At 53.7% G+C, this 11479-nt stretch overlaps 1 non-coding gene and 1 pseudogene across 1 annotated transcript; both read right to left on the minus strand.

Annotated features, from left to right (window-relative positions):
• Positions 1–10788, minus strand: part of LOC119967845 — a 156014-nt pseudogene extending 145226 nt beyond the window's left edge.
• Positions 6540–6611, minus strand: trnad-guc. The gene has a single exon. It is a non-coding gene; the product is annotated as a tRNA-Asp (tRNA).
• Positions 10789–11479: the final 691 nt, after the last annotated feature.

The following is an 11479-nucleotide window of genomic DNA, read 5'->3' on the forward strand; positions in this document are numbered from 1 at the left end:
GTTAATCTTTTTAACTGAACTCAGCACACACAGTGTTGGTTTTATTATTTAAGTTTTCAGTTATTTTTGCTGAATATTTCCTATGTTGCCAAGTAACAATCTGTCAGATCTCGGTGCAAAAGGTGGGGAGACCAACTGGTGCAGGGAAACCACAGAGGACGGGGACAGACAGGCTTATGGAGACAGAAAAGAGCAGATAGATGTGGAAGACAGAGAAAAATACCTAAATGATGGGGTGAAACAAAAAGAGGGAACAGATAGAGAGAGAGAGAGGTGCTGCTACCTACAGGGCTACAGAGAGAGAGAGAGACAGAGGTAGCGTGGAGTTGATAGAAATAGATACGGAGAGGGATAATAGTAGGAGGAGACAGGAGGGGAGCTGACAGACAGGAGCCAGGGAGAGAGAGAGAGAGAGAGTGAGAGTGAGAATGAGAATGAGTGAGAGAGAGAGAGAGAGACAGACAGACAGACACTGGGGGATTCAGGCAAGGGGAGACAGAGAAAGTGACCAAGGGAGAGGCAACTTGGAGGAGGAAGATTAGATGATACAGGTGGGAAACAGAACGAGAGGCAGACGTGTTGAGACCAACTGGGTAGACTGACAATGGAAACCGCCAGGGGAATAGAGAGATCTGGAGGGAAGATAGATGGGGACAAAAGAGAGAAACAGACTGGGGGTCAACTGGGGAAAGACAAATGGGAAGTGAAGGCAGAAAGAGGAGCTGGATGGGGTTGGGGAGGAGAGAGAGACTGACATCTGAGATATGCTGAGAGGGGTGGGAGCGGATCAAGTGAGAGGGATGGATGGATCAAAGAGAGAGTAGCATGAGAGGGTGAGAGAGGATGGATAAAGAGATAGCTGCGGTGGACGTAGAGAGCAAATGATGGGGAGGCAGATGGAGGATACACAGAGCCAGGTTGTTGTGTTATGTAATTTGGAATAACACAAGCTGCCACTTGATGCAGTTTTGAGTAAAAGATGCTCCAGACTTTGAAGTGAGTTCAATGTGTTTTATTGAACTATTAGCATAGTTCTCAATGAGTTCGACTCTCTGCTAATCTAAATGTAGTAACTCAGTCTAACTGAACCAGCCTTGCTCTAAGCCACATGTTGGGGTGTGATGCTGAGGATACACCCTGTCTCACTCTGTAGATGTTGGTCTGTGTAAAGAGGCGGGGTGTGAGTGCCTCATCCCTTTTATAGTGAGATACCACCGCTGAGTGTCCTGACTGCTCATTGGAAATGTTCTATTCTATGTGTTCATTAGCTGCATGTTTGCATATCAGGACATCTCCCCTTTTTTTATGTTTTGTTGGTGTATGTGAATGTATTTACATGTGAATGAGTCTGTCTAACGTGACTGCCGGAGAACAACAGAACAGAGCAAACAAAACAAATGTTCACAAGTCCAGTCTCTGAGACTCACGTCTGATCCTGGTCGACCGCCGAAGAGGTGGCGGAGGGGACGACGGGGCCTTGACAGGCAGGATGGAAGCCTGACTGGTGGCCTCGTGGTGTGAGGTATCAGGAGGTGGCAATTCAACATATGGAAATGGAGGAGAAAGTGGTTTCGGGCAGGCAACTTTGCGCAGTGCCCGTCGATTCCTTCGAACGATGGAGCCATCAGCCATATGTACAACATAAGAGCGAGGCGCGGCCTGTCGAACAACGACAGTCAGGGCAGACCACCCACCATCCGGTATCTTGATCCTGACAGTGTCTGCTAGGGATAGCACAGCCAGATCGGTGGCATGAGCATCATTGTCCTGCTTCTGAGTGTCTCTGAGCTGCTGCATCATCTGCAGCATCGGGTGGTGATCCAGGTTGGGCAGGTGTATGGCTGGAAGCGTCGTCCGCAGGTCCCTGTTCATCAGGAGTTGAGCCGGCGACATGCCAGTGGACAATGGAGTCGCCCTGTACGCGAGCAGTGCAAGGTGTATGTCGGAAGCAGAGTCTGCGGCCTTGCAGATGAGTTGTTTCACAATGTGCACCCCTTTCTCGACTTTTCCATTGGACTGCGGATAGCGCAGACTGGAGGTGGCATGCTGGAAATTGTATGACCTGGCAAACGTGGACCATTCTCGACTGTTAAAGCACGGGCCATTGTCGCTCATGACGGTGATTGGGATGCCATGCCTTGAGAACGTCTCCTTACAAGCTTTGATGACGGTCCGAGAGGTGAGGTCCGGGACCTTCAGCACCTCAGAGTAATTCAAGAAATAGTCGATGATCAATACGTAGTCACGATCATTCGCATGAAAGAGGTCGCTGCCAACCTTGGATCACGGAGAGGTCACTATGTCATGCTGTTGGAACATCTCCTTGCTCTGCGCTGGCTGCAACTGCTGACAGGTAGCACAGTTAAGGACCATGTTCGTGATGTCCTGGCTGATGCTGGGCCAGTAGACAGCTTGCCGGGCTCTGCGTCTGCACTTTCCGACGCCCAGGTGTCCCTCATGAATCTGGTACAGCACCATGCTCTGGAGACTGAGTGGAATGACAATCCTGTCCAGCTTGAGCAGGATACCATCCATCACTGTCAGGTCGTCCTTCACATTGTAAAATTGTGGGCACTGCCCTTTCTGCCAGCCATTGATGAGGTTGTGGGTGACGAGCTGCATGAGGAGGTCTTTGGCTGTCTCGTCACGGATGAACTACCGTTTTTAAAAATATATTTATTCAAAATTTTTCAATATTTTTACAAAACACTCCAAAAAAGGAAAATAATACAAAGAAAAGAGGGCAACATGCCAACCAAACAGAACACCTTAACCCACTAAACAATAAACAGTTTAACAAATTAACACCCAACTCAAAACAAAATAGGACAAGGGCCCCTTACAAAGAGGAAAATAAATCAGCCCCCCCCGCTGTTGACCGCCACCTAACGTTCCACAAGAAAGTCAAGGAACGGTTGCCACCGCCTGGAGAACCCCTGTAAGGACCCACACAAGGCAAACTTTATCTTCTCCAACCTGAGAAACCCCACCATGTCATTGACCAAAGCCTCCACACTTGAGGGCTTCACGTCCCTCCACAATAGCAAGAGCCTTCTCCGGGCTACCAAGGAGTCAAAGGCCAGAACTCTGGCCTCTTTCGACTCCTGCACTCCCGGATCTTCCGATACCCCAAATATCGCTATCCCCCAGCTTGGTTTTACCCGAGTATCTAAGACCTCAGACATAACCTTTGCAAAGCCCTTCCAAAACTCCGCAAGCGCCGGGCACGCCCAGAACATATGGGCGTGGTGAGCTGGGCTCCCCGAACACCTCACACATCTGTTCTCCACCCCAAAAAACTTACGCATCCTCGCCCCTGTCATATGCGCCCTGTGTACCACCTTGAACTGGATCAGGCTGATCCTGGCACAAGATGAGGAGGAATTGACCCTGCCCAGGGCGTCAGCCCATAGGCCCTAATCCAGCTCCTCACCCAGCTCCTCTTCCCACTTACCCTTCAGCTCCTCCACCGAGGCTTCCTCCACCTCCTGCAGCTCCTGGCATATCTTCGAGAGTTTACCATCTCCGACCCACAGGCCCGAGATCACCCTGTCCTGTATCCTTCGGGCAGGCAGCAACGGGAATTCCCCTACTTGCTTCCTGACAAACGCCCGAACCTGCATATACATGAAGGCATTTCCCGGGGGTAACCCAATTTCCTCCTCCAGTGCCCTCAGACTGGCAAAAGTCCCGTCAATTAATAAATCCCCCATCCTTCTAATTCCCACCCGGTGCCAGCTTCAAAACCCACCATCTATCCTGCCCAGAGCAAACCTATGGTTGTTTCGTATCGGGGACCAAACTGAAGCCCCCGTCTCCCTCCTATACCGCCTCCATTGCCCCCAAATCCTCAACGCCGCCGCCACCAGCGGGCTCGTGGTATACTGCGTCGACGGAAGCGGCAACGGTGCCGTCACCAGTGCCCCCAGGCTAGTACCTACACAAGACGCCGCCTCTAGTCTTTTCCATGCCGCCCCCTCTCCCTCCATCATCCATTTCCGAATCATCAACACGTTTGCTGCCCAGTAGTAGCTGCACAGATTCGGCAGCGCCAACCCCCACACCCGACTGCGCTCCAAGAACAGTCTCTTAACCCTCGGGGTCTTATTGGCCCACACAAATCCCATAATACTCTTGCTCACTCGCTCGAAAAAGGCCTTAGGGATGAGGATGGGCAGGCACTGAAACACGAACAAGAACCTAGGGAGGACTGTCATCTTTACGGACTGCACCCTGCCCGCCAGGGAGAATGGTAGCATGTCCCACCTCCTAAACTCCTCCTCCATCTGGTCCACTAACCACGCCAGATTGAGCTTAGGCAAGACCCCCCAACGCTTGGCCACCTGGATACCCAAATATCGAAACTCCTCTCCACCATCTTGAGCGACAGCTCCTCCAACCTCTTTTCCTGGCCCCTCGCATGCACCACAAAGACCTCGCTCTTCCCAATGTTAAACCTATATCCCGAGAAGTCTCCAAACTCCCGAAGGGTCTGCATGACCTCCCCCATCCCCTCCACCGGATCTGCGATGTGTAGAAGGTCATCCGCATGTAGTGAAACACGGTGCTCCTCCCCCCCCCCCCCCCCCCCGGGACCAAACCCCTCCAGCTTCTGGACTCCCTCAGCCCCAAGGCAAACAGCAGGGGGGACAGGGGGCACCCCTGCCTTGTTCCACGGTACAGTCTAAAGTACTCTGACCTCAACCGGTTCGTCGATTCACTTGCCACCGGGGCCTGGTATAACAATTTAACCCACCCTATGAACCCCTCCCCAAACCTACCCAGCACCTCCCACAGGTACTCCCACTCCACCCGGTCAAAAGCCTTCTCCGCGTCCATTGCCGCCTCCCCCCACCTCCGAGGATATCATAATCACATTCAGGAGCCTCCGCACATTTGCATTCAGCTGCCTGCCCTTCACAAATCCCGTCTGATCCTCATGTATCACTCCCGGGACATAATCCTAGTGGCCAGGACCTTCGCTAACAACTTGGCATCCACATTGTGGAGTGAAATCGGCCTATACGAGCCACACTGCAGCGGGTCTTTGTCCCGCTTAAGAATAAGCGAGATCAGAGGCTGCGACATCGTCGGGGGAAGAGTTCCTTTTTCTCTCGCCTAAAAGTTCTCAACAGCAACGGAACCAACAGTTCTGAGAACTTCCTATAGAATTCAATCGGAAACCCATCCGGTCCCGGGGCCTTGCCCGCCTGCATACTCCCCAACCCCTTAACCAGCTCCTCCATCCCGATCGGGGCCCCCAAATCCTCTGCCTGCTCCTCCTCCACCCTCGGAAACCTCAATTGGTCCAGGAACCGCCGCATCCCCTCCACCCCCTCTGGGGGCTCTGATTTGTACAAGTTCCCATAGAAGTCCCTAAAGACCTCATTTATTTTGGCTGGACTCTGCACCGTATTCCCTCCCATGTCCCTGATTCCCCCAATTTCTCTAGCCACCTCCTTCCTTCGCAGCTGATGCGCCAGCATCCGACTCGCCTTCTCCCCATATTCATACACTGCTCCTTGTAGCTTCCTCCACTGGGCCTCAGCTTTCCCCGTAGTCAGCAAGTCAAACTCCGTTTGGAGGCACCGGCACTCCTTCAACAGCCCCTCCTCGGGGGATTCCGCATATCTCCTATCCACCCTAAATATCTCTCCTACCAATCTATCCCTCTCCCTCCTTTCTCTGTGAGCCCTGATGGAGATTAGCTCCCCTCTGACCACCGCCTTCAGCGCCTCCCAGACCACACTCACCGAGACCTCCCCATTGTCATTGGCCTCCATTTACCTTTGTATGCACCTCCGGATCCGCCCACAGACCTCCTCATCTGCCAACAATCCCACGCCCATGCGCCACAGCGGGCGCTGGCCTCTCTCTTCCCCTAACTCCAGTTCCACCAGCGCGGGGCATGATCCGAAATCGCGATGGCCGAATACTCCGTCCCATCTATTCTCGGGGTCAGTGCCCTGCTCACCACGAAAAAGTCGATCCGTGAATAGGCCTTGTGCAAGTGGGAAAAGAAGAACTCCCTCGCCCTTGGCCTAGCAAACCTCCACGGATCTACTCCCCCCATCTGATCCATAAACCCCCTCAGGCCCTTAGAACATAGAACAGTACAGCACAGAACAGGCCCTTCAGCCCTCGATGTTGTGTCGAGTAATGATCACCCTACTCAAACCCACCCTATACCCGTAACCCAACAACCCCCCCTTAACCTTTTTAGGACACTACGGGCAATTTAGCATGGGCAATCCACCTAACCCGCACATCTTTGGACTGTGGGAGGAAACCGGAGCACCCGGAGGAAACCCACGCACACACGGGGAGGACGTGCAGACTCCACACAGACAGTGACCCAGCCGGGAATCGAACCTGGGACCCTGGAGCTGTGAAGCATTTATGCTAACCACCATGCTACCGTGCTGTCCCAAAACTCCGAGAATATAATCATGCTGCACAGACTTGCTTTTGCAATCCCTCAGCACTCAATCCTGAAAAACCGAGATGAAATTTGAATGCCTGTTAATAGAAGGAAACTTCTCCCCGTCGGGGAATTGAACCCCGGTCTCCCGCGTGACAGGCGGGGATACTAACCACTATACTAACGAGGAACAGCCGGCCTCTTACCCGACCTAGACCTAGACCGATCCATTGCCGGGTCCAGCACTGTGTTGAAATCCCCCCCACCCCACCCCATAATCAGGTTCCCCATCTCCAAATCCGGGATCCGGCTTAACATCCGCTTCATGAACCCTGCATCGTCCCAATTTGGGGCATATACATTCACCAACACCACCCGGGCCCCCTGCAGCCTACCACTCACCATCACATAACGGCCACCTTTATCCGCCACAGTACCCACCGCCTCGAAAGTCACCCGCTTTCTCACCAAAATTGCTACCCCCTTGTTCTTCCCGTCCAGCTCGGAGTGAAAGACCTGCCCTACCCATCCCTTCTGCAGCCTGGTTTGATCCACAACTTTCAGGTGCATCTCCTGTAACATGGCTACATCTGCCTTCAGCCCCTTCAAGTGTGCAAATACCCGGCCATCTTAACCGGCCCATTCAGGCCTCTCACAATCCACGTGATCAGCCGGATCGGGGGACTACCACCTCCCCCCGGCCGACTAGCCATCTCCTTTTTTAGGCCAGCCACGTGCCCATGCCTCCCGCACTTTCCAGCCCCCCAGGCGGAGGCTCCCCTCCTCGACTCTCCCTCTTATCTCCAGCTTCCCCTCGGTCAGTACAGCAGCAACCCAGTTCCCCCCCCCCCCCCCCCCCCCCCCCTCTGTGGCGCAGCTCCACTCTCCTGCAACCTCGCCCCAATCCCCAGGGGCCCAGGGTTCCCGGCCCACTCACCCCCCACCGAACTCAGGGAACAACCCCTCCCAAACCAGCACACATACAGAAATAAAAACACACAAAAATATTGTCCCCTCCCACTCCCCAACATCCCCCAAAGCATGCTACAGACCACTAATTTGAGTCCAGCTTCTCATTTTAGATAAAGGTCCACGCCTCGTCCAGCGTATCAAAATAGTGGTGTCGGTCCTGATATGTGACCTACAGTCGCGCGGGCTGCAACAGCCCAAACTTCACCCCCTTTCCGTGGAGAACCGCCTTGGCCCGATTGAATCCTGCCCTCTTCTTGGCCAGCTCGGCACTCCAGTCCTGGTAGATGCGGATTTTAGCATTCTCCCACCTGCTGCTCCGCTCCTTCTTCGCCCATCTCAAGACGCACTCCCTGTTGGTGAAACGGTGAAACCTCACTACCACAGCTCTCGGGGGCTTATTCGCCCTCGGCCTCCTCGCCAGGACTCTGTACGCCCCATCCAGCTCCAAGGGCTTCAGGAAGGCTCCCGTGCCTACCAGCGTTCTCAGCATCGTAGCTACATACACCCCAGCATCCGACTGCTCCACACCTTCAGGGAGACCCAGAATCCGCAAATTCTTCCTCCTTGACCTGTTCTCCAGATCCTCGAATTTCTCCTGCCATTTTTTATGTAGCACCTTGTGCGCCTCCACCTTCACCGCCAAGCCCAGGATCTCGTCCTCGTTCTCAGCAGCCTTCTGCTGCACCTCTTTAATCGCTGTCCCCTGCATCCTCTGGGTCTCCACCAGCCTTTCGATCTCCACATTCAATTCCGCAAAGCAGCTTCTCAGAAACTCTTGCTGCTCCTGCGACATGGTAAAGATCCACATGGGAGGATGTTGCGGTGTAAACCCTTTAATGAGGTTCAGCTGCTTGCAGGCGTGTACACCTAGTAGGGATGCCCTGTCCGGCTTAACAATTACAAAGCGCAACCATGCTTGTGTTGTGCTGGATGGGCAGTGGTTGACTTTCCTCACTGCTCGCCATTCTCTGAATCCACCTCTGAATCCACAGCTAGGATTGATTGGACCTGCAATGTGTCTGGTGTGGCATATTCACACTTTGTAATAATGCCCACACGGTAGGTGTTGTCCAGGCATTCATCATCTGGATCCGTTGCACTGCCGGGATCAGAATCCTGTAGGCGTTGTTGCACACTCCGGGTGCGCCGTCGTTGGAATTGGGAGTGCTGGCTCCTGACTGGTGGTACAGATCTGCACAGGGCTGCGTGGTGGCCTGGCTTCCCACAGTCTAAACAGCGTCTGTCTCTTGCAGAGCAGTATTTCTTTAAATGGGCGATGCCACAGTTCGAACGCGTCATTACGTTGGCGTCCTGATACTCCGTGCGTCGTTGCACATGCGCAGTGCGGTTCTCAGACATCTGCATCAGCGCAGTGCGGGTTTCGGCCGCTTCGTTATCCCGTTCGCATCACGCATGCATCGGGCCCCGTGAAGAGCGTGCAAAATGGCCGCTTTCATCAATGTTGAGGCGCTGCATCCGGGAGATGGCCTGCACACTCCCTGCCTCGTGGGAGGCTAGCTTATCATTTTCTGCCGTTTTGTACTGGGAATAGCGATTGTTAGCATGCTAATGCACTGTGCATGTTTCAATCGCGACTGACAGGGTCATATGCTTCATCTTCAGTAACTGCTCTCTCGGAGGATCAGAGTGAACTCCAAAAACAATTTGGTCTCTGATCATGGAGTCAGTGATATCACCGAAGTTGCACGATTGCGCTAACAGTCTAAGGTTAATTAAATATGAGTTGTAGGATTTGTCTTTACCTTGCAATCGCTGCTTGAATACATAGTGCTCGAAAATTTTGTTGGTGTCCACCTCACAGTGACTGTCCAACTTGTCCAGAATGGTCTGAAACTTTGTCTTGTCCTAGTCTTCGGCGAAGTGAAAGGAGTTGAATATTTCCAAGGCGTGATCACCCGCTATGGTGAGGAGCAGAGCTGTCTTCCGTGCATCAGACGCACCATTGAGGTCTGATGCTTCGAAGTAAAGCTGAAATTTCTGCTTGAATGTCCGCCAGTTGGCACTGAGATTGCCGGAGGTCCTGAGCTGGTGAGGAGCCTGAATCTTTTCAATTGTGCCGGTATACATTCGCTGGTCATCACGGATCTTGCTGAGTTGAACTAACTAGATCTGGTATCAAGTTGTGTTATGTAATTTGGAATAACACAAGCTGCCACTTGATGCAGTTTTGAGTAAATGATGCTCCAGACTTTGAAGTGAGTTCAATGTGTTTTATTAAACTATTAGCACAGTTCTCAATGAGTTTGACTCTCTGCTAATCTAAACGTAGTAACTCAGTCTAACTGAATCAGCCTTGCTCTAAGCCACATGTTGGGGTGTGATGCTGAGGATACACCCTGTCTCACTCTGTAGATGTTGGTCTGTGTAAAGAGGCGGGGTGTGAGTGCCTCTCCCTTTTATAGTGAGATACCACCCCTGAGTGTCCTGACTGCTCATTGGTCGTGTCCTATTCTATGTGTTCATTAGCTGCATGTTTGCATATCATGACACAGGTAAGACGGGGTATTGAAATACAAGAGAGACAGAAAAGGAAAGTGTAGAGTGAATGCGGTGAAAGAGGGATATAGAAATGAGGAAAGGTCAGAGCTACAAAGAGGGAGCAGATGTGGGGCGAGTAAGACAGAGTGAGGCACAGATATTAGCGACAGGTGGAGAATGGATATAGTAACAGAGACAAATGTGGGAGACAGATATGGCTGAGGTAAGAGAAATATGGATATGGGAGACACAGTGAGATATAGATGAGGTAGACAGACACTCAGAGAGTGTATTTGGTGGCAGGGGGCGCAGTGAATCTGGAGTAAAGTCAGAAACCTGCCAGTGTAAAATCCCATTGCAGTTCTCGAGTTAATGGTGGGTCACTCTTCATGCTGACAGGTGGAGCAAAGGGCATTTGCATCTCATGAATGTCCATTCAAACAGCTGCCCACCGGCACCCGATCAGACCTTTCAATTTTCCGGGAATTTACATCGCTGTTAAATCCGATTGCTAATGAGTGGCGTGCACAAGGCAATTGTCAGTTCGCCAGATACTTTGGGGCGATTGCAACAACTTACTGCCATAGTGCTGTTCTCCTCCTGTTGGCCATCCTGATGGTGCAGACAGGTTCATGCCTCAATCTCCGTTCCAAGCTGGTCTTCTGGGAAGCACCATGCTTCTGGATCCATGGACCCTCCTGTGTCACTGAGCTGGATCAGTGCTGCATCTGTGGTTTGGCTGGACAGGTGTCTCCTTCACCTTTGTGCCTCAAAGCCGTGTCAACCTGGACAACGCTGTGCACTGGGACTCATGAAGGCAACGCAGCAAAGATCTGAGGTTGGACGGGTGGGTGAGGAGGCAGGGAGCGGGCTGGGTGGTGAGGAGACAGGGGGGGGCCAGGGTGGTGAGGAGACGGGGAGGGGGCAGGGTGGTGAGGAGACGGAGCGGGCTGCGGTGGTGAGGAGACGGGGAGGGGGCAGGGTGGTGAGGAGACGGGGAGGGGGCAGGGTGGTGAGGAGACGGAGTGGGCTGCGGTGGTGAGGAGACGGGGAGGGGGCAGGGTGGTGAGGAGACGGGGAGGGGGCAGGGTGGTGAGGAGACAGGGAGGGGGCAGGGTGGTGAGGAGACGGGGAGCGGGCTGGGTGGTGAGGAGACGGGGAGGGGGCAGGGTGGTGAGGAGACAGGGAGGGGACAGGGTGGTGAGACGGGGAGGGGGCAGGGTGGTGAGGACGTGGGGGAGCGGGCTGCGGTGGTGAGGAGACGGGGAGGGGGCACGGTGGTGAGGACGTGGGGGAGCGGGCTGCGGTGGTGAGGAGACGGGGAGGGGGCAGGATGGTGAGGAGACGGGGAGGGGGCAGGGTGGTGAGGAGACGGAGTGGGCTGCGGTGGTGAGGAGACGGGGAGGGGGCAGGGTGGTGAGGAGACGGGGAGGGGGCAGGGTGGTGAGGAGACGGGGAGGGGGCAGGGTGGTGAGGAGACGGGGAGCGGGCTGGGTGGTGAGGAGACGGGGAGGGGGCAGGGTGGTGAGGAGACAGAGAGGGGACAGGGTGGTGAGACGGGGAGGGGGCAGGGTGGTGAGGACGTGG

The sequence above is a fragment of the Scyliorhinus canicula genome, chromosome 6, assembly GCF_902713615.1.
Source record: "Scyliorhinus canicula chromosome 6, sScyCan1.1, whole genome shotgun sequence".
Taxonomy (NCBI): domain Eukaryota; kingdom Metazoa; phylum Chordata; class Chondrichthyes; order Carcharhiniformes; family Scyliorhinidae; genus Scyliorhinus; species Scyliorhinus canicula.